Source organism: Nyctereutes procyonoides, unplaced genomic scaffold, assembly GCF_905146905.1.
Source record: "Nyctereutes procyonoides isolate TBG_1078 unplaced genomic scaffold, NYPRO_anot_genome, whole genome shotgun sequence".
In the NCBI taxonomy this organism is placed as follows: Eukaryota; Metazoa; Chordata; class Mammalia; order Carnivora; family Canidae; genus Nyctereutes; species Nyctereutes procyonoides.
Window position 1 is genome coordinate 56034099 of NW_026575020.1, and position 23683 is coordinate 56057781.

At 49.5% G+C, this 23683-nt stretch overlaps 2 long non-coding RNA genes across 2 annotated transcripts; one reads left to right on the plus strand and one right to left on the minus strand.

Moving 5' to 3' along the window:
- The first annotated feature begins 4142 nt into the window (after positions 1-4142).
- On the plus strand, positions 4143-12625 carry LOC129503311 (uncharacterized). The gene is made up of 3 exons (XR_008663151.1): positions 4143-4694; positions 11169-11254; positions 11634-12625. It is a non-coding gene; the product is annotated as an uncharacterized LOC129503311 (long non-coding RNA).
- LOC129503316 (uncharacterized) lies at positions 9252-19651 on the minus strand. The gene is made up of 3 exons (XR_008663153.1): positions 18867-19651; positions 15028-15148; positions 9252-11221 (listed from the first exon to the last, which is right to left on the minus strand). It is a non-coding gene; the product is annotated as an uncharacterized LOC129503316 (long non-coding RNA).
- Between the last annotated feature and the right edge of the window lie 4032 nt (positions 19652-23683).

The window sequence follows — 23683 nt, forward strand, 5'->3', positions numbered from 1 at the left end:
TTCCACGTGCCCGCGTCCCTTAAGGACCTACTCCCCTCGGACGCAGTGGCATCTGCTCGGCGGAGTCCCGCTCCATCACCTCAGTCACCAACGCCCTCCGCCCCGGGACCGGGCCACGTGCGCTACGAGGCACAGTTGCTTGTGCTTCATTCATTCATGGCTGTGCACCGGCTGCCTTCCCTAACTGGGTTAGAGACCCTCCTCGGGCAGGATCCTGTAAGATTCAGGGCTTCAGATTTCCCGGTGTCCAGAGCAGTGTTGTGGGCCCCAGGGGAACGCTGTCAGTACATGTCGACGGATACCCAAGAATTGCAAGGAGGGGGAAGCCGATGTGGGTCACTGGTTATCAGCCGCCCCAGGACTGGGGAGGTTGGCAGGTGCTGTGCTTCTCACACACCCACTACCGGCTAATGAAAATACCTTTTAGGGACTCTGCCCGCTGTGACATTGGGCCTGAGGGAACCATAGACTGTGACTCATCACTGCAGGGAGGCTGATGATCCTAAAGTTCAAAACCCTGCCCCCCCCATCTCCCCCATCCCCCCCCCCCATTTCCTCCATTCCCCACCCCCACCCGCAGCAGCCTGATCCACCTTCTGCTTCTGGCTTTCCAGAATTACTTGCCCCGCCTACCCATAAAATATATATTTTTTAAAGCACATAAGTTAAATAGCCTAGGTCAAATTATTTTTAATTTATTTTATTTTTTAAAAGATTTTATTTATTTATTTTAGAGAGAGAAGACCTGAGTGGAGAGGGGTGGCGAGAGGCAGAAGGAGAAGGAAAGACCTCAGGCAGACTGAAGCTGAGTAGGAGGCTGCAGAGGGGCTCCATCCCACAACCCTGAGATCCTGGCTTGAGCCAAAAGCGAGTCAGATGCTTAACGGACTGAGTCACCCGGGCGCCCCCAAATTACTTAACCATAAGCCTTGTCACCCTTTTTTTTTTTTTAGATTTTATTCTTTTTTTTTTAGATCTTTATTTATTTGTAATATTTACTTTTTATTTTTTTTTAAGATTTATTTATTCATGATACACACACAGAGGCAGAGGGAGAAGCAGGCTCCATGCACTGGGAGCCCGACGTGGGATTCGATCCTGGGTCTCCAGGATCGCCCCTTGGGCCAAAGGCAGGCGCCAAACCGCTGCGCCACCCAGGGATCCCTCGAGATTTTATTCTTAAGTAATTACACCAAACGTGGGGCTCAAACTCACAACCTGACATCAAGAGCCACATGCTCTAGTGACGGAGCCCGCCCGGCGTCCCAAGCCTTAATTCCCTTCTAAAACAAAAGGAAACCACTTCCCTTCACATTTTCCTATCTGTATCCCCCAGATCCCCTGTACTGTGTTCGTTTTCTCAGATCTCCTGGAACTGTACCACCTCTATTCCCTTTTAAGTCAACATGACCAGAAGATTCCCAGCCGATAAATCCCAGAAGTCAGCTTTTACTCTTCTCTTTCCCTCCCTTTCTACATCTATCCACTTATCCATAGGTTAACATTTACTCAGCACCTGCTATTTGCCAGGCCTGTGTTAGGTATTTCAGATACTTTAGTTAAAAAAAAAAAAAAAAAAAGACAAAAACTCCTACCCTGGAGGAGTACAATCTACCAAGGGAAGAGAGATTTAAAAAATGAACAAACAGGGATCTCTGGGTGGCGCAGCGGTTTGACACCTGCCTTTGGCCCAGGGCGCGATCCTGGAGACCCGGGATCGAATCCCACGTTGGGCTCCCGGTGCATAGAGCCTGCTTCTCTCTCTGCTTGTGTCTCTGCCTCTCTCTCTTTCTCTGTGTGACTACCATAAATAAATAAATTTAAAAAAATGAACAAACACAGTAAGTGAATAATTATGGAGTATGGTAGCAGGTGTATTTTTTTCCTCTTGCTGCAGTAACAAAGTACCACAGACATAGTGGCCTAAAACAACAGAAATTTATGACCTTCCAGTTCTGGAAGGTCATAAATCCTAAAATCAAGGTGTTGGCAGGGCTGCATTCCTTCTGGAGGTTCTGGGGGAGAATCTGTTTCCTTGTCTTTTCCACTTTCTAGAGGCTACATGCATTCATTGCTCCTGGCCCCCCTCTTCAAAACCAGCAGCATAGCATCTTCAAATGTCTCTCTCTCTCACCTGTGCTTCCATCGTCCTAGCCTTCTGATGAAGTTTCGGAATATAAGTGAGGTTTGGGGGGACGAGGTCCAGAGCTGATGACCAAGAAAGAATTCTTGAGACGTCTTTGGTGCAAAATGGTTGTTTTATGAAAGCCCAGGGACAGGCCCCGTGGGGAAGAGTGGCTGCCCGGGGCCTGTGAGGGGTGGCTGATTATATCTCTGGGAGCTGGGGGGGGGGGTGTTTAGGGAGAGCGCAAGTCTCTAAGGAATCTTGGAAGCAAGGTTCCCAGGACTTGGGGGGTGGGTCTGGCTAATGTTGGGAAAAGGTCACTCATTACCGCCTAATAAAACCTGAGTCATGAGACCTTCAGATGTACATCAGTGGGTCATGTGCCTGGGGGGTGATCGCCAACACGTACCTTGGGGGTTTAGAGATAAAGGAAATTTCTAAAGGAATTTTTATATGTTAAAGTAGATTCACAGGATCCTGGGAGTTGGGCTACGATTGCCTTTCGCCCTCAGCAAAGTATGAACATCGAGGCAGTTGGTCCCTAGAGGAAGGTCCCTCTGCCTGTTTCACGGACTTGTCGATGTGCTGCCCTAGGCTCGTGCTTTGTCCTCAGCCAGCCCTGTTCCCCCATCACTTCCCCACTCTGACACCCCGGCCTCCCTCTGATAAGGACCCTTGTAAATTCATCGGACCCAATGGGATATGCAGTATAAAGCTGTATTTATTTATTCATGAGAGACACAAGAGAGGCAGAGACACAGGCAGAGGGAGAAGCAGGCTCAAGGCGGGGTGCCCGACGCGGGACTTGATCCCAGGACCCCGGGATCACGACCTGAGCTGAAGGCAGACACCTGATCACTGAACCACCCAGGTGCTGAGGACATGCAGTACAATCTTCCCTCTCAGGGACGTTAACTTCACATCTGTGAAGTCTCCATTACCATATAAAGTAATCTATTCACGGGTTCTAGGGAATGGGATGTTAGCATCTTTGGGGGCTGTTAGTGTGCCTACTGCAGAAGGCAAAAAAACTAACCAACCACCACCACCAACAACAACAAAGAGGAGAGCAGAGGAAGGGGGTTCTGGAGAGGGGTAACAAGCTTCGTCTTTTCTACCTTCCAAAGACCTGTAGCATCCCTCCCAGCCCCTTCACCCGCCACAGGTCTGTCTTGGGTCAGCAGGGCCTCCCTGTGGGTTCCTCCACCGTGATCTCTTTCTCATCCAGGACCTCCTTCACTTAACTTGTCGTGAGAATCACCTGATAGATTGGAGTCTATGCTTTGGACGCTCCTCATTCAACAACTTGGAAACTAGTGGCTCAGTAGGTTAAGCATCTGCCTTTGGCTCAGGTCATGATCTCAGGGTCCTGGGATCAAGTCCCATGTCGGGCTCCCTGCTCAGCGGGGAGCCTGCTCCTCCCTCTCCCTCTGCGTGGGGCTCTGCTTGCTTGTGCTCTCTCTGTCTCTCTCTCTCTGTCTCTCTCTGACAAATACATAAAATAAATCTTTAAAAAAAATGGGATGCCTGGGTGGCTCAGTGGTTGGGCATCTACCTTCGGCTCAGGGCATGATCCTGGGGTCCTGGATCAAGTCCCACTTTAGGCTCCCCGCTTCCGCAGGGAGCCTGCTTCTCCCTCTGCCTGTGTCTCTGCCTCTCTCTGTGTTTCTCATGAATAAACAAATAAAATAAAATAAAAAATACTAAAAAAAAAAAACCAAAAAACAACAACAACAAAAAAAAACTTGGAAAATACTTAGTAATCCATTCTCCACATAAGCCGGAGGGAGACTTACATTTACGGACGTGATGGTGACTCCCCTCCAAACTGATCAGTGGCTGCCTGTCACTTTTAAAATTAAAGACAAACCTTCTTGACACAAGTGCTGTAAGGTCTGCCTTGTGATCTCGCCCATCCCTGTGTCTTCAGCTTTATCCTTTTATTCTTCCATTGGCATCACCCTGACTGGTTTCATGTAGTTCTTTTTTTTTTTTTTGGTTTCATGTAGTTCTTCACTCACCCCGTCCCCTGCTGCCACAGGGCTTTTGCATGTGCTATTCTCACCACTCCTACCGCCCACTCTGCTCATACTCATCGTTGGCCCTGAAGAGCCTTCTCAGACCTCTCTGACTGGATCCGAGGCCCCTGCTATTGCCTTTCCCAGCAATATGTTCTTCTCTCTCATACATTGGTCACACTTGCAAATTTATATTTTGTAAAGACCTCCAGTCGGAACCCTGTATCCTTTCTCCTTTCTTCTTTTTAGTGATAGAACCAGCCCAGCTAGGGTCCTGCCCCAGCTTTCCTTGCAGCTGATATAGCCTCGTGACCACATTTGGCCAGTCGAGTGAGAACAGAGGTGACCTGTACAGTGCCCAGGCATCTCCTCCCCCAGGTCGCCCACTGTCAGGAAATGACAACCACTGGAACATCCGCTGTGGATCCAGAGGTGGAGGCCACATGCTGAGGATGCAGGAGCCAACTCACCACATGAGTCGCTGGCCGAGCTCTGGAAGCAGAGGACCTGCCAGCCCTAGACCACCCACCTCTGCTCTGTTACACATGCAGGTAAGGTAGAGATCGGCTTGTACCTTACTTAAAGCACTGGATGCTGGGGGCTTTCTTTTGGAGCAGCTTAGCCTGTCCCCAACTGGACCCCACTGGTTGGGTGATTGTTTATCTCCCGCCAGACTTAACTCGGAGAGGCAGGGACAGACTCTGCTCGCCCTTGCATCCCTATCTCTGGACTAGATCCATCCGGTGTGGTCAGTCCTTCTCGACTACATGAGTCTCTGATAAGAAATCACAAAATGTAAAATTGGAAGCTCTCACCCGCACAAGGCCCCAAAGTCAAAGTTCCTATGAACTTCCCTTATCCCTCCACTGATAAGATAGGGAGGAAGGGCCGTGAAAGATGAATATGGGATAACCTTTTGGGAGCCACCTTACCGTCCCCAAATACAGCCGGTTCCCAGACGGTCCCAGGATGAAGCCAGGATTTGAGCACCCACTGTCACCAGAAGCGCCCTCAGGCTGGGTGGTTAATCTCAGCTTTGGATCAGGAACAACAGAGCCATGTTCTGTTTTAATGCGATGCTTCATGAAAAATGAACATTTGGGGGCACCTGGGTGGCTCAGTTGGTTAAGTGGCTCTTGATTTCTGCTTGGCTGTGATCTCAGGGTCATGAGATCAAGCCTTGTGTTGGGCTCCGTGCTCAGTGGGGAGTCGCTTGAGATTCTGTCTCAGGGACGCCCGGGTGGCTCAGCGGTTGAGCATCTGTCTTTGGCCCAGGGCATGATCCTGGAGTCCCGGGATCGAATCCCACATCAGGCTCCCCGTAGGGAGCCTGCTTCTCCCTCTGCCTCTCTCTGTGTCTCTCATGAATAAATAGAATCTTTTTAAATAATGAACATTTGAAAAAACAGATGAACATTTGGATTACACTGTTGAAAGTTTTCCCCAGATTATTTTCTTTTATAAAAGATTTTATTTATTTATTTGTTTATTTATTTATGTATCTATCTATTTGTTTATTTATTAAAGAGAGAGAAAAAGATATCAAGAGACAGCATAAGCAGGGGGGAGGGGAAGAAGAAGGGGGAGAAGCAGGCTCCCCACTGAGCAGGGAGCCAGCCCCACATGGGGCTCAATCCCAGGACCCTGGGATCATGACTCCAGCTGAAGGCAGACGCCCAACTGGCTGAGCTGCCCAGGCAGCTGCCCACCTGATTGTTTTCTTTTTCTTTCTTTCTTTCTTTTTTTTTTTTTTTTAAAGTAATCTCAAGATGCCTGGGTGGCTCAGTCAGTTAAGCATCTGACACTTGATTTCAGCTGCAGTCATGATCTCAGAGTGGTGAGAGGGTGCCCTGCGTCCGGCATCCTGCTTAAGATTCTCTCTCCCTCTCCTGGCCCTGCAGCCCCCACCATGTGCCTGCTCGCACTCTCTCTTTTTAAAAAAATAAAATAGGGGCACCTGAGTGGCTCAGTGGTTGAGTGTCTGCCTTTGGCTCAGGTTGTGACCCCAGGGTCCTGGGATGGCTTCTCCCTCTGCCTGTGTCTCTGCCTCTCTCTGTGTGTCTCTCATGAATAAATAAATAAAATCTTTAAAACAAACAAACAAATAAATAAATAAATAAGAAATAAAGAATCTCTATGCCTCACATGGGGCTCGAGCTCACAACCCCAAGATCAAAAGTCGTACGCTCCACCAACTGAGCCTACCAGGTGCACCCTGCACACACACTTTATTTTCTACATGAATAATTAATGTGGCATCAGTGTGGCTCCCAAAGATGTCTGGGAGAAGGTACCCCTAGTGCTTATCCCAGGGCCTGGCTCGTAGTAGGTGCTCAACATGTATTTGTGGACACTGTGGGTGATAATGGCTAATAGCTGTTGGTCTCTTATTCAGGGCTCCTGTCTCCTCTGTCCTTCTTCTCTGGTATTTTGAGCCCACCCATCCCATCCGTGCCCCAGATCCCCTGGTTAAAGGCCTCCGGGCCTCCCCACTGCCTACAAGCCCAAACTCCTGATCTGGCCCGTCTCCAGGCCCATCTCCTGCCTTCCCACCTTGGGCCACACTCTGGATGTGTGGCTTTCTGAACAGTTTGCCATTTGTTAAAAATAGCTTGGTTTCGTGGTTTCTCGTAGCTGAGAATCTCTGTAACTGTCACTATGATTTTTTTTCTTTTTCCGTTTGTAGAGATGTGTTGCTTGATTTTCAAACTTGGGGAAATTTCTTGTGATCCATTATTGGCTTCTCATGTAATCCCATTTGGTGAGAGGCCTCCCAGGATTTATTCTGTTGAAGTGCACTGAGTTTCTGAAGCCTATGATTTGGTGTCTTTTCTCAGATTTGAAAATTCTTGGCCAAGTCTCTTCAAAGATCGCTTCTGTCTCATTCTGTCTTCTTCTGGGACTCCCTGCCACATTCCATAGACCTTTCCACCCTGTCCCTGGTCCTCGCATTGTTCTCTGCTGGGTTACTCGGAGCCCAGCCAGGGGATGTGCCCTGTTTAGGAGTCGATCAGCAACTGGAAAATGATTTGTTCACGGATTTGTGCAGTTCTGACCTCTCCAGGAATTTGCTCCCTAAAGTCCCAGTCACTTTGGCGGCTCAGATGCTGACAGCTGTCTCTGTAGTTAAAACTGCTACTTTCTGCTTGGACTTGACTGGTCCCAGCGCCCAGGGTGGACACGAAGACACCTTCAGGGAAAAGCCTGGGCGGCTGGAAAACTTAACTTCAGTGACTTTGTTCTCTGTACGGATCACAGCTCTCAAGCCTATTTTTCCCTGGGTGCTCTCTAGTGCCATGTTGCCATATATATATATAATATATAATATATATATATTTAAAATATTTTTATTTATTTATTTATGAGAGATACAGAGAGGCAGAGACATAGGCAGAGGGAGAAGCAGGCTCCCTGCGGGGAACCCGATGCAGGACTTGATCCTAGGACCCTGGGATCACAACCTGAGCCAAAGACAGATGCTCAACCACCGAGCCACCCAGGTGCCCCTCTGGTGCCATATATATATCAGGGGTTTTGCATGTACATATCTGCCAGCTTTTGTTCAGTGGAGGCATGAGCATGATACCAGCTTCTCTTTTGTGGGTGGACCCAAAGTCCTGACTGTCTTTGGACATGACATTTGGCCATAGAGGGTCTGTCCCCAGGATCACCCAACTGGAAAGCTCCTTCTCCTGCTTGAGAACTCTGCTTCGGCTTTTCCTTTCCTTAGCTGGTCCTGGCCTCTTGACCCCATCCTCAGTAGGGGGTCCAGGGCCTTAGGCTAGCTTGCACCACTTTGGCTGGTGGGAGGTATTAGCAGGATTGGAGGTGGAGGGAGGGAAGAAGCGGTGGGTGCCTCTCTGCTCCTACGCAGGTGTCCTCAGCATTGGCTGCAGGTGTGACTTCCATGCTTTTGCAGTGATCCTGTGACTCCTGCCAGGGCTCTGTCCCTCATCCCCACCACTGTTGCTCTGCACCAGGTGGCCTCCCTACCCCAGGGTTGGCTTCTCAGCACCTTCCCGCATCTGTGTCACCTGTCAGCTACACGAAATTCCCTCTATTTTGAACATCTGAGTGGTTGCTCTTCCTCTACATGGACCCTGACTAACAAGCTCCTCTTTCCCTTACTCTCCTACTCTCCTGTTTGGCCCTTTGTATTGAAACAGTTTGCCTGTGCCTTTTTTTTTAAGGTTTTATTTATTTATTAGACAGAAAGAGCATGAGTCAGGCAGTGCAGAGGGAGAGGAAGAAGCAGGTCCCTTGCTGAGCAAGGTGCATGACCCGGGACTCGATCTCAGGACCCTGAGATCATGACTGAGCCTGAGATCATGACCTGAGCCGAAGGCAGATGCTTAACTGACTGAGCGCCCCAGGCGCCCCTGCCTGAGTCTTTCTTAGTTAAGGCTGAGGGTAAATTGCAGGAATAGGAAGGGGAGAGCCAGGCCCCTAGGGGACCCATCTCTCAGCACTCCCTGGGCTTTGCAGTGATTCCAGGATGCCCCATGGTGGCTGATGGTCTGGCCCGGGCCCTGGTAGGGGTCATGCCTCAGCATCACATCTGGCAGGCAGTCTTGGCCATGGTCTGGTTCATCGTCCCCTATTTCCCAGGTAGCGACGTCCTCCTCCTGAGGAGCAGGGGTGCTCAGATCACTCCGCAGTACCCATCATGTGTGGCTTCCGGGGCCGATGACCCTGTGGCAGCTTTTTGGGGCTTCCCTGAGAGGAGTGAAGCGGCAGAGCAGCCTGCTTCTCGATGCCCAAGAGAGAACCCAGATCTGAAGAGCAGCTACTCCATTTAGCCACAGGAAAGTGAGAAGTGGGGCACTTGGGGGGCTCAGCGGTTGAGATCTGCCTTCGGCTCAAGGCGTGATTCCAGGGTCCTGGGATCGAGTCCCTATCGGATTCCCCACAAGGAGCCTGCTTCTCCCTCTGACTGTGTCTCTGCCTCTTTCTCTGTATCTCTCATGAATAAATAAATAAAATCTTAAAAAAAAAAAAAGTTGGCTTCTTAAAGAATCACCCATGACTGGGGAGATGCTGACATATAATGTGGCTTGAACAACTCGGCAAGGAAACCTGATTTACGAATGATCCATGTGGGGGTCCCTGGGTGGCTCAGTCGGTGGAGGGTTGAGCGTCTGACTCAGAATCTCAGGGCTGTGAGTTCGAGCCCTGCATTGGGCTCCATACTATGTATGGTGCCTGCTTAGTTAAGAAAAAAAAAGATCTGTGGAGACGAAAAGATTTTGTGGAGACGAAGTGAGAGCTGACACATGTCCCCCGGGTTTCATAGCAGCTCTGTCAAGCACTGCCCCACCCCGGGCAGCGTCGCTGCTCAGGCAACTGGGGCCTTAGAACTGCAGTGCCCAAGGCCCAGAGGGTCGCAGGGCAGCCTAGAAGAGCCAGGGAGTGCCCGCTCCCTTGGGACAGCTCTGAGGGCCCCCCACCTAGGCCATAACCTGAGTCACAGGGTCCCCACTGTGCCATCTTCCTCCTCTGCAGGTCTCCCCTCTTGCTGCTCCCTGGTTTCCCTTCCCACACAAACCCCGCCACACACTCTTGTCCTGGTGCCTGCTGCTGGGCCACCTCAAGCTTACGCACGAAGCTTCTGCTCATTTCTCTTTCCCTTGTGCAAATTCCTAGGAGTCTACCATGGTTCATTTGATGCATCCACTAGGCTGGGCCGTGGTGCCCAAGTATTTGGTCAGACATCATTCTAGATAGTTCTGTGAAGACTTTTTTTTTTTTTTAAAGATTTTATTTATTTATTCATGAGAGAGAGAGAAGCAGAGACACAGGCCGAGGGAGAAGCAGGCTCCATGCAGGGAGCCCAACATGGGACTCGATCCCAGGATCTGAGCCAAAGGCAGACAGACGCTCAACCGCTGAGCCACCCAGGCATCCCAAGACTTTTCTTTTTTTTTAAGATTTTATTTTAAGTAATCTACACCCTGCAGGTGGCTCAAACTCATAACTCCGAGATCAAGAGTCACACGCTCCACTAACTGAGCCAGCCAGGTGCCCCAAATGAAGGTATTTTTTGGATCAGATTAACATTTTTTAAAAAAAGATTTTATTTATTTATTCATGAGAGACAGAGAGAGAGAGGCAGGCTCCCTGCACGGAGCCTGAGGCAGGACTCCATCCCAGGATCCTGGGATCATGACCTGAGCCAAAAGCAGGTGCTCAACCACTGAGCCACCCAGGTGTCCCCAGATTAACACTTAAATTGGTGGATTTTGAGTAAATTACTTTTGTAATGTGGGTGGGCCGGATGTAATCAGCTGAAGGCCTGAATAGAACAGAGACTGACCTCCTGGAGCAAGAGGGACTTCTGCTAGCGGACAGTCTCTGGACTCAGACTGCATCTCTGCCCTCAGTCTCCGTCTGCCAGCCTTGCCCCATGAGGTTTTGGATGTCCATATACATACAATGACATATGGATTGAATGTTTATCTTATGTATAATGTTGGTTCTGTTTCTCTGGAGGACTCTGAGTGATACAGGGTCTGAGATTAGGAGAAAGGATCTCTCTCTCTCTCTTTTTTTTTTCTTTTTTTTAAAATTTTTTTTAAATTTTTATTTATGATAGTCACAGAGAGAGAGAGAGAGAGAGAGAGGCAGAGACACAGGCAGAGGGAGAAGCAGGCTCCATGCACCGGGAGCCCGATGTGGGATTCGATCCCGGGTCTCCAGGATCGCGCCCTGGGCCAAAGGCAGGCGCCAAACCGCTGCGCCACCCAGGGATCCCCTTTTTTTTTTCTTTTTAGAGAGAGAGAGTGAGCCAGGGGTGGGGGGCAGGCAGAGAGAGAGAAAATCTTAGGCTCCACACGGAGTACAGAACCCGCCATGGGGCTCGAGCCCCCAACCTGACATCATGACCTGACCTGAAATCAAGGGTCGGGTGTTTAACCGACTGCGCCACCTGGGAGTCCCCTCTCAGTTCCCTTTCTAAAGAATGTCCTCTTCAATGTTTGAAGTGAGACTTCACTTGACCAGTGTCAGGTTTTTTGTTTCTCTGTAAGACCCGGCTGATGGTGGAAGCTCCGGACCTGCCGAGTGAGCCAGTGAGGGTTTCCTGCAAGAAGAAAGCAGCTCTGCTCAGCACAAGGTGACATTTTCCAATATTCAACCTAATTCCAGCCTTCGAGTCTAAAAACAATGACACCGCTGTTAGATGCACCGCCGTTCTGCATGCACAGTGGGAACACATCCCCCTCTGTTCCAAAAACGTGAAGATGAAGGGGGGACGGGTTCAGATTGGGCGGGAAGAGTTGTCCAAGAATGGTCTGAATGAGACAAAGAGAGGTGTGTTTAGGATTGCTCAGCCTTGTCCCCCGATGGGTGAATTATTTGCAAGGCAAGGTCATCTTTGCAACAAAAGAGAACATTTCAGGCAATGGTTCAGGAATTTTGCCTCCACGTTGCACCACTCCGACTTGAACTTTGGAAAAACATGAAGCCTCTCTCTGCTTTCTCTCTCCGAACAGGCCTCAGCAAGCTGAGACGGAATGATCTTTATTTCTAAAAATAATACCAACTTGGATCTTGGAGCTGATTCTCTCTACAGGACACCAGAAACCATGCTGGGGGCAAGAGCAAAATACAGAGCAGATCGAGCCAAGCACGCAGGGAGTGACCCTTCCCAACTTGAGCAAGGACAGTGGTAGGGAGCAGCTGCTGGGATGGCCGCTGGAAAACCTGAAATGGAGTTACAGTGAGGAGTCCTCCCTAGGACAGAACCCACCCATCCTGGGTTTTCAGTAACTCTTTGGAGGCCTTACAGGGTCTCACAGATATCCATACATTGCTGAAGACTTTGGTTCAAGGAGAAACCTTCTGGCGCTTTCTAGTGCCTTCTGGAGCTTCTGCAGAAGCTCCTGCCAAATGAGAGGTGACCCCTTGCCTATATCACCAGATTTCTAGCAGCTGGCCAGGTGGGGTCAGAGAGAAAGTCCAAGGGAGAAAAAAAGCCATGGGCAGAGGAGCCTGAGAAGGTGGGAGATGAACATTAAGGACACAGGTTATAACGCATCATGGACCAAATAACTGAGTCACAAGGTGCCTGGCACATTCCATGTTCCAGTGGGTCTAGGCTCTATCAGCAGAGACCCCCAAACAGTACAAACGTCCAACAATAGCTGTGGCCCATTCATAAACTGGGACATACTGGGGAGGGAGGGACAAACAGTCTTTTACTGCCCCAGAGACTCTCCCAGAGGCTGCAGGTTGCACAGAATGGGCATCGTCCTGGGAGCCAGACTCTGGGAGCCGACTCTTACCGGCTTTGTGACTTTGAGTAAATAATTATGTCTTCCTTTGTCTCCATTGTTCTCCTATACAGCAGGGGTAATAATAATTCTTGCCTAGGGGAGTTCCTGGGTGGCTTCGGCTCAGGGTGTGATCCTGGGGTCCTGGGATTGAGTCCCACATCGGGCTCCACGCAGGGAGCCTGCTTCTCCCTCTGCCTCTGTCTCTCTCTCATGAATAAATAAATACAATCTTTTTTTTAATAAATAAAATCTTTTAAAAAATTATTAATAATTCCGACCTAGAAGGGTTTTGTGAGGGGTACGCTTGTTAATACCTATTAGGCAATTAGAAGAGGGTCTGGCATGTATGAGCTACTTAGTGAAGGAAGGTGGGAAATATTTATACATATTTATTAGTCAGGAGGCAGTTGGGAAAAGAAACCACATTCATTGCTTTAGATTTGATTGATTGATTGAGATGGGGGGAGGGTCAGAAGGAGAGAGCGAATCTCAAGGAGACTCGCACAGGGCCCAACTTGGGGTTCGACCTCACGACCTGCCCGAGTTGGACGCTTAACCAACTGAGCCGCCCAGGGGCCCCAATGCTTGTTCCTTTAACAAAGAGCTGAGTACAGAGAATTGTGAAATGGGTATCGCAGGACAAAAATGGGGGAAAGCTGACCATGGGGAGGGTGGGGGGGGAGGGAGAGGGGAACGGCAGGAAGCAGTGGCCCCACCTCCCCTGGTAACAGTGATTAGAGGGAGAGGCAGGTGGGCTGCCCGAAGCCCAGGGAGTGGGACCCTTAGCAGACGGTTTAAAGATAGGCCTAGGGACGCTCAGCTGGCTCAGTCGGTGGACCATGCACCTCTTGATCTCAGGGTTGTGTGTTCAAGCCCCACACTGAGTGTAGAGATTACTTAAAAGAAATAAAATCTTTAAAAAGAAAATAAAAATTAAAGGTAGGCCTGAATGAAAGTGTGGCCAGAGGAGGGAGAAAAGCGGGACAGGTGGCACAATAGACTTCAGCACGTGAGAAGGTGTGTGGTCCAGCCACAGCCGTGGGAGTGGGGGCTGAGGTCAGCTGAGGCTGCAGAATGTCCTAGGCCAGAGAGAGGTTGTGGCAGGCATCCAGTTCCCAGATCCCAAGGTCCTACGTGTTCTCACGTAGGAGTGGGAGCTGGGAAGATTGTGAGTGGAGACAGAGATGTTCCGGAGGAGGAGAGGGGGAGCCTCTCACCCCCACAGCACAGAGCAGGGAGGGCTTTGCAGGAGGAAGACAGGTGTTTTGGAGGCTGTGTGGGGAGTTGGTGGGATGAGGACGCTATGCCTGTCAGGGCAGGAGTCAGGGCCCGTGAGGGGGCAGCTCTGGGGTCCGACACACCTGCACTCAGTCCTGGTTCTGCTGGTTCACTTGGCTCACCTGGGGCAGTCCCTCATCCCATGCCTGTGTTGTTTTCTTCTTCTTCTTCTTCTTCTTCTTCTTCTTCTTCTTCTTCTTCTTCTTCTTCTTCTTCTTCTTTCTTCTTCTTCCTTTCTTCTTTTCTTCTTCTTCTTCTTTCTTCTTCTTCCTTTTTCTTCTTCTTATTTTATTTATTTATTCATGAGAGACACACAGAGAGAGGAAGAGGGAGAAGCAGATGCCCTTTGAGGAGCCCGATGTGGGACTTGATCCCAGGACCCTGGGATCACACCTGAGCCAAATAAATGCTCAGCCACTGAGCCACCCAGGTTCCCCCTGTGTTTCTTCATCTGTAAAACATTGACCATGATAACACCTGCCCCAGGGTTATGAGATGGTGCGGGTATGACGACATGGAGGGAGGTGCCCGGTGGGATCTCTCCCGTTTTCCAAGAATTGCCAGACCCCACTGCCAAAAATAAAATGCATCTTACATTTTAAGTTCAGAAGAGGACCAGCTGGGATGTCACTCAGCACTGACACTGTAAACCCTGTGTGTAATGAAGAACTTGGCTGGCCTTTGTCCCTGGGTCCTAAGAGGTCACCTCTAGATCCTTGGAATTTCCCGAGTGATCGGAAAGTCGGCTATTCATGCCTGGCCCCCAAAGTGTTTATGACAAACCATGTGATATGAGCTCAACCTGCTGGGAAGAGAGGGGGCTGGAGATTTCATTCAATCGATGGTCAAGAACTTAAAGTGCCTACACAATGAAACCCCAATGAAAACTCTTAGATCCCAAATCTCGGGTGAGCCTTCCTGGTCAGCAATGCTCTGCATATTGTCACACAATGGTGAGCAAGGATGTGTAACTCAGGGGAGCCCTTTGGGAGAGAGTGTCTCGTGGGCAGGCCTGTGGGGCCCCCAGTTGTCCACATCTCGTCTCCGGAGCAGTGGTTCTCAACCAGGTCGTTTGCCCCCAAGGGACATTGGGCAATGCCTGCAGACATTTTTGGGCAAAGCTGGGAGGAGCTACTGGCTTCTAGGGTACAGGGATATTGCTAAACTGTGCACAGGCCAGGCCCCCATGGCAAAGAATGATCCAGCCCCCAAAATGTCAATAGCGCTGAGGATGGGGAACATTCTCTAAGAGAATGTGCTAGATCAACAGTGAAGGCCCAGAGCCCAAAACAACCACATCACAGCCACCAGCCATTCACCGGAGGGCACATACCTGGTTTCCATCTCTCTCCTCTCTGCCTCAAGCTCACACAAGTAAGCACAGAAGAGGGGGACGCAGCGGTATTAGAGACATACATGTCCCCGCTTCTTCACACTGGGGCCTCAGGTGTGGCCTGCGTAGGGGAAGGATGGAGGTAATTGAGAAAAGCTTGACTTTTTTTTTTTAAGAGTTTATTTATTTATCCATGAAAGACACACAGAGAGAGGCAGAGACACAGGCAGAGGGAGAAGCAGGCTGCTTGCAGCGAACCCGATGTGGGACTTGGTCCTGGGATCCTGGGATCACACCCTGAGCCAAAGGCAGACGCTCAGCCGCTGAGCCACCCAGGCGTCCCCCCAAGTTTGGATTTTTAAAAGAACAAGTCTTAAACACCAAAGTGGGGCTGGATTAACAACCAAAAATGTTTAGAAGGGAGACTGAGGGCCTTCAGGGGGCGCTTTCTGCCCAGTGAGAAAGGGGATTTTGACAGAGCACGGTGGGTAGTAGCTATTAGAAAAAATAAGACCTTTTGCTCATGTACAGGTCAACAAGACACATTTCCTTAGTGAAAGTGGCTCCTTAGTGAAAGCACACACTTCCTGGCACAAAATACAAGAGCTTGATCAATGCTAACCACTTGTATGAAGAAGGAAGTGGAAAGTCAGCGGCCTCCAGCAGAGAGAGGGGCTTAAGGATAAATGTCATGTAGAGACAGCTGGTTTCAGTTAAAGCACCAAGACCAAGGAAGCCGGGGCCTTGATTAACAAGGGTTGGGGTTTCTGAAAATATATTTGAAGGATCTAGTCTCTCTCTTTTTTTTAAGAGTTTTTTTCTTGGGCAGCCCTGGTGGCTCAGCGGTTTAGTGCTGCCTTCGGCCCAGGGTGTGATCCTGGAGACCCGGGATCGAGTCCCACGTCAGGCTTCTAGCATGGAGCCTGCTTCTCCCTCTGCCTGTGTCTCTGCCTCTCTCTCTCTCTCCCTCTCTGTGTCTCCCATGAATAAATAAATAAAATCTTTAAAAAAAAAGAGGTTTTTTTTTTAAGATTTAATTTATTTATTTGAGAGAGAGAGAGAGCACAAGCAGGGGGAGGGGTGGAGGGAGAGGGAGAAGCAGGCTCCCTGTTGAGCAGGGAGCCTGATGTGGGACTCGATCCCAGGACCCTGGGATCACAACCTGAGCTGAAGGCAGATGCTTCACCGACTGAGCCAGCCAGGTGCCCCCTTTTAAGGATTTTTAGTTCTAAGTAATCTCTACACCCAACGTGGGGCTTGAACTTACAACCCCAAGATCAAGAGTCCCATGCTCCACTGACGGGGCCAGCCAGGTGCCCTGAAGGAGTCTATTCTTAAGCTACATACCAGTTTCCTGAAGGGCAAAGCAGTTCTCTAAAGTTGCACCAATTCCGGGGACCCTGGGGGGCTCTGTCAGTTAGACATCTGCCTTTGGCTCAGGTCATGATCCCAGGGTCCTCTGATCGAGCCCCAAGTCAGGGTTCCCCGTTTAGCAGTGAGTCTGCTTCTCCCTTTGACCCTAGCCCCACCTCTCACTCTCTCTCTCTCTCTGTCAAATAAATAAATAAATTCTTTTTTTTGTTTTGTTTTTAAATAAATTCTTTAAAAAAATAAAGTTAAAAAAAATAAAAAAAAATAAAGTTGCACCAGTTCTTACTTCCTGAAATAAGTAACCGACACCCGCCCAGATGGGCACCGTCAATTCCTTCTCTCTCTGTGAGCTCATGATGCTCCTCACGGCCATGCTGCAGGGGCCCTAATCCCCACCCCTGGAATCTGGGCAGGACTTAATGATTTACTCGAGCAGTAAATGTGGTACAAGGGAGGTTTTGGGACTTCTGAGGTGGGGGGCATGAGAAGCCTTGTAGTTTCTGCCTGGATCTCTTGGGAATGATTGCTCTTGAGACATTCCCTGTTGTAACCCAGCTGCCAGATGCATGGAGAGACCACAGGGAGCTGCTCTGGCCCATAGGCCCGGCTGCCGGCCCCCTGACAGCCAGCCACAAATGTCACCACATGAGACAGCCATCTCAGATATTTAGCCCACTGCCCCCGTAACCACATGACTCCCCAAGTGAGAATCACCCATCTGAGCTTCATCAACCTATGGTGAACCCAATAAATTATTGCTTCAAGCCATTACGTTTTTGGGTGATTTATTATTCAGACACAGATAACTGGAACACTTCCCCAGGGAGGCAGGGCTTTCAGACACATATGCTCCTCTCTTGGATGAAAAATTAATTGTCTTTCTAGTGATTGCCCAGGAAGGGTTCACACCAGGGATAGCTTGGCTGCTGGAGAGCTACAAGTCAAACGCCAACACAAGTTCAAGTTCCAGCTTATGCCTCGTTCCAACTCGTAAGCATGAGAGCATTTCAGCACCTCCCTTCCTCACCTGACAGTTGCTCCCTCCTCTCTAATCCTCCATAAATTTCAAACTGCTATTCCAAGGCAGTCATTATATATATATCTATTTTTTAAGATTTATTTATTTATTTATTTATTTGAGAGAAAGAGAGTGTGTGTGTGTGAAAGAGAGATAAAAAAAATAAAAAAATAAAAAAAATAAAAAAATAAAAAAAATAAAAATAAAAAAAATAAAATAAAATAAAAAAGAAAGAGAGAGAGAGGGGGGAGCAGAGGGAGAGGGAGAAGCAGACTCCTTGCTGAGCAAGGAGCCCAGTTCAGGGCCTGATCCTAGGACCCCAGGATCATGACCTGAGCTGAAGGCAGATGGTTCACCCACTGAGCCACCCAGGTGCCCCCAAAACACTCATTATAGAAACATGGTCAGGCTGTTAGAAAACTAACTGATGGCAGCAAGTACAGTGTGGCCGGGTGGAAGGGGCTGGGAAATTCAGAGCTAAGCATCCGAGGCTTCGGACCCTTGACCAGGGTCAAGTTCTTAAGTCCTCCTGGTGGGAAGGTAACTTTATCTCTCACTGACACACATGGGAGGATAGAGTCCCCTGGTGATTAAATACCAATTAGACATTAAGAAAAAGCATTTATAAAATTGTATTGCCATTCAACAGGGAAATAGATTTAATTGAACTTTTTATTCAGGAGCGCCCCTGCTTCGACACCACCTAGTGGGAGCGACTGTAATAGCTCCAGAGCTCCCCGGTCCCCTTCTCATGGAGCCTGGGTGGCAGCCAGCTTCGTCACCAGTCCCACATTCCCACCCCAGCGTCTGGGAGGATGTGGGGAGAGGCTGTGATGGTATGCATCACGTCTGTACTATGCCTGATTCAGTCCCAAACGTGAAGTAGTCACTGGGAGCGTGATGATTCATGATGCCCTTCAAGAAGTTTTCTGTGGCATTTACAGAAAGTTCTTTGAGTTTGCCAACCTGCTTGGAAAACAGGCTACTGATCCCCCCTCTTATGCTGAGTCATCGGTTCCCAAATTTGCACATTAGGAGATCCCCAGGGGGATCCAATGTGCTGCCTTGTTTGGGAGCCTCAGTGCTAAGTGACCCTGGAATTAGCTCCGGCCATCAGCAGAGCTGGTAACTACCGACTTTTGCCTCCTCTCTGCTTTCCATTAGGAACATCCCGAGGCCAAACCCAGTTTAGAACCCTCCCAGCACTTACCACATCTGCGCCAGTTGGTAAAGCCCTTGCAGATAAGAAAGACTGGACTTAAAAGTTTTCCAGGGGCACCTGGCTGGCTCCATCAGTAGAGTTTGCGATTCTTGACCTTGGGGTTGTGAGTTCAAGCCCCACGTTGGAGGTGGAGCCTACTTAAAGAAATTTTTCCCCCATCTCTAATGTATTTTTACTTTGGTTAAATTTTAAGTATTTTTTCCCCAAATATAAAAACATATCACATACGTGGTTATCCTTGCGGGGGGGGCGGGGTGTGATGGAGAAGGAGCAGGGTTGGAAGGGGGCACAAGGAGTTTCTAGGATGTTTTTGTTTTTATTAATATGGGCGCGTTGGCTCATAAATTCATAGTTTATGATCTGAGCGCTTTTCTGTAGGTATTTAGACTTCGATAAGGAACCCAGCACACGTGTGGCAGACCTACTGGGAAAAACACAGAGAAGTAAAAGGAAAAAAGGAGCGAGGGTTAGCCGAAGATCAGCCCTTAGGGCCCCCGCAGGTGGCACTGTATTTTACAGGAGCCAAGGTCCCTCCCACTAATGCCACCAGCGTGCTGGCTGCACCCCTCATCCTGGTAAGCAGAGGGAGGCTGCCCCTGGCAGTTACGTGAGGCCAAAGTACTGGATTCCAATGACTTGGTGCCAGGGAGGGACTGGCTGGAGAGGACAGCGGGATCACACTTTCTCCCTGACCTGGTCTCAAGGGCTCATCTGAGCCTCCCACCCTGGGCTCCCCTCGAGCCTTCCCCCACACGGTCCAGTTCTAGCAAGAACCCCGCTTGGTCAGTTTTGCCAGAATGCCCCACCCTCCACATCTGATCACCTTCCAAGTCTGTTCAGGTCGCTCACCTGCACCACCCCCAGGTGATGTCTGATGACTGGCTGCCTCGGCAAGGTGGGCTAGGTGGGCTGAGCCAGAATGTTGCCTTACTCCTGTTTCCTTTTAGGAATTTCCATCCACCGGCCCCTGCCAGCTCTTTGGCTATGAATTCCCACTTTTCCTTGTGTTTGGAGTTGAGGCACCTCTCTGCCTCCCACTGCCCCCACCCCCAGACCCCACCGTGGAGGTCCCTATAACTATCACAACCGGCCTGAAAAAAGCCCGCCTCAGCCATCTCTAACAAGTACCTTGGGTAGTGTTTTAACACCTCCCAAGTCAGAATTTCAGAATGGTTTTGTGGATCACAAAAGAATGATCCCAAGGCACCACCCTTTCCTTCAAGTCCTTTATAAAAAAAAAAAAAAAAAAAAAAAAAAAACTTGAGGTGAGGGGCACCTGCATCCCAGTGTTTATAGCAGCAATGTCCACAATAGCCAAACTATGGAAAGAGCCCAGATGTCCATCACAGATGAATAAAGATGTGGTATATGTATACAATGGAATATTAATCAACAAAAAAAATGAAACCTTATCATTTGCAACGATGTGGATGGAACTAGAGAGTATTATTATGCTAAGCAGAATAAGTCAATTAGAGAAAGACAATTATCATATGATTTCACCCATACGTGGAATTTAAGAAACAAAACAGAGGATCATAGGGGAAGGGAGAGAAAAATAAAATAATCAATCAGAGAGGGAGAACCATAAGAGATTATTTACCATAGGAAACAAATTGAGGGTTACTGGAGGGGAGGGGGATGGGGGATGGGGTAACTGGGTGACAGGGATCAAGGAGGCCATGTGATGTGATGAGCATTGAGTGTTGTATGCAACTGATGAATCACTGAACTCTACCTCTGGAACTAATAATGCACTATATGTTAATCAATTGAATTAAAATAAAATTAGATTAAAAAAAAAACCTTAAGGTGAAATGCACAGAACACAAAATGGACAATTCAGTCCCATTTAGTGCATTCATAGTGTTGTACAACCACCACATCCATCTAGTTCCAAAACATCTTCATCGCCCCCAAAATAAAACCCACAACCACTAAGCAAGTACTCATGTCCTTACCCCAGCACCTAGTGACCACCAATCTGCTTTCTCTACAGATCTGCCCATTCTGGGGGGCGCCTGGCTGACTCAGCTGATAGAACATGCAACTCTTGATCTCAGGGTTGTGAGTTCAAGCTCCACATTGGATGTGAAGCCTACTTAAAATTCAGATTTGCCCATTCTAGATATTTCAAATAAATGGAATCACACAATAAATAAATAGATGGCCTTTGTTCTTGGCTTTTTTTCATGTAATCCTTTTTTTTTTAAGAAAAAAGATTATATTTATTTATGAGAGAGAGAGAGAAAAAGAGAGAGAGAGATCCTGGGCATGAGTAAGGGGAGGAGCAGAGGGAAAAGGACAAGCAGACTCCCTGCTGAGTGCCCCATGTGGTGCTCTAGCTCACAACCCTGAGATCATGACTCCAGCTGAAATCAAGAGTTGGACTCTTAACTGAGCCACCTGAGGGGCTCCAAAGAGCCTCATTTTATTTTTTTAAAGATTTTACTTATTTATTCATGAGAGACAAAGAGAGAGAGGCAGAGACACAGGCAAAGGGAGAAGCAGGCCCCACGCAGGGAGCCCGATGTGGGACTTGATTCCGGGACTCCAGGATCACGTCCTGGGCTGAAGGCAGGCGCTGAACCACTGAGCCACCCAGGTGTCCCACATCCCAACTCCTGGTCTTTTTCTTTCCTTTCCTTTTCTGTTCTCCTCTTTTTCTTTTCTTTTCTTTTTTCTTTTCTTTTCTTTCTTTTTCTTTTCTTTCTTTCTTGATTTATTTATTTGAGAAAAGGAGTACACACACGAGAGAGTGTGTGTGAGTGAGTGGAGTGAGCGGCACCTGGGGCAGTCCCTCATCACACACCTGTGTTTCTTCCTCTTTTTATTTTGTTTTATTTTATTTTATATTCATGAGAGACAGAGGCAGAGACACAGGCAGAGGGAGAAGCAGGTGCCCTTTGGGGAGCCCGATGTGGGACTCGATCCCAGGACCCCAGGATCATGCCCTGAGCCAAAGGCAGACACTCAACCACTGAGCCACCCAGGCGCCCCAGGAACCTCACTTTAAAATATATTTTTTTCAAGGGCTGGTGGGTAATGCTAGCTTTGCTTTCTACTTCTGTTAGGTCCTTTTTTTCATGGTTGACCTGCTAGTGTTTATTGAAAGCTTGCAACATATGTGAGTCTTGGTCTAGAATTAGAATTAGCCACCCCCACCCTTCCACTCAGGGCTCCAGCATTTCAGAAATGCCCGAGGCTGCAGGGACATGGCCCTCGAGGTCCTGGGGTTTGCTGTGGCTGCCGATGGGAGTACGAGATGCAGCCCTGAGGACGCAACATGCCTCTCCCCTGGGGAATATCACCCGTGCCTGCCAAGAGCTGAAGGAGGCAGACCCGATCCCACGTTACTCACATTTTGCAGATATTGTTTCCCTTCCTTGAGTGCTCAAAGCTCAATCTGAGAACCGAGTAGTCACAGATACTTGTCACATGGCCCCTGGAACTCAGCCTAAAATGTGAGGATCTTTGTGCTTGTTTGCAAATGCCGAGTTCTAATGCCATGGATTTTCCTAGGCCCTCCGAGTCAGGAAGACTGGTGTATGTGCCCTTTTAACTCTGCACCGGAGCCATCTGTCCCTCCCTACCGGGACCCGGCCTGCCCAGCCAGGAGGACATGGGGCGTCGGACGTGCCCTTCCGGGTTCTCCCACTCCGCAGCGGTGCAGCGGCCACCTGGCACCCAGGTGCGGCTCCCTCTCCTGGCCGTTCCGCTGCACCTGCTGGGGCCCTGCGGTCAGGAGAGGTCGGCCCACAGGCACATCTTGAGGACTTCATGTGATGACTGCAGTTCTAGGAAGGAGACAAGAAGACAAGAGAAAAGAGGTGCCCTGCAGCCACCTATCAGCTCCTCACTGCTCAGAAGCCCTGGCCGGGGCCTTTCCCTCTTTGGTTTGCTTTAAAAAAAAAATTCACTAATTCCTCTGTAAGCGTTGACAGGCAATCACTCGGTTCCCCATCCCGTTTCAAAAGTGAGTTTCAGAGAAGCCTGCCAGGATCATCTGAGGATGCCTTGAAGGAGAAATGACATCTTAATTCATTCTCAAGATGCCAGTCACGTGGCCGTGGCCAGGACTTCGGGGCCGTGAGCAGCGAGAACAAGGAACTCTGCTTTTGGAAACGGCTCTCCCGTCGGATCAGCACGTCACTCCCCTTGATATACAAAGGCTTAGGGGCACACAGGTGTGCAATCAGGTTACAGCGTCCCTTGCCCCCTAGTCCCCTCCTCGGCCCCAGCGGTCCCGGCCCATCCTGTATAATCGTGGCTTAGGTTACCAGGGTTGCGTCTGGAAAGAATCAAAGGGTTTGACCTTCAAGAGGCAAGCCTCCAGGGAAAGGGTAGTTCTATTTTCAGGATGTGGATAATGAGCAGCAGGGGTGGGCAAGCCCCACTCCGGCATCCGAGTCTTTGTGCAGCAAGTCGGGAGAAGTAGGGCATCCAGAGGCCTTCTTTTGACCCCAAGCTATACCACCCCCCCAAATGGCACGGATGCAGGAAGGTGTGGATGGAAGAGGAGAGGACGCATCCCCCAGGTGACCACCAGGGGTCAGTGGGGTGCCTCCGGCGGGCATCCCCAGAGGCCAGGCAGCACTGGCTTCTCTGGGTTTCTCTGGGTCGGGGTGAGAGGGCGCCTCACCTTCCCTTGGCAGAAGGGGTCTGGCCTCAGGTAGGAGGAAAGGCCCTAGACCAGCACCAATGCAGTGTCCAGCCTGGGGCCGTGTCCAGCCCCCTGTCTGTTTGCTTTGGGAACAACCCAAGGACACATCTTAGCTTTTGAGAGAAGTGAAAGTGGAAAACATTGCACAACAAAAAGCCCCAGGAAAACCGTATACACACCCATCCCCTTGGCCTGCTCTGCTTTCCTGCTACCCAGTGGCAGAGGTGCCAGGTCCCTCTTCCTGATTCCCAGTTCCCTTTGGGGACCTGCCTAAGGCAGTTTGATGCGGCTTTTCTTCCCTTGGGTGAAGTCTTTTACCAGGTGTCTGCGGTCTCCAAACCAGCAGAGATGAGCAAGTGGCATAGTTGGGTGGGGTGGAGGG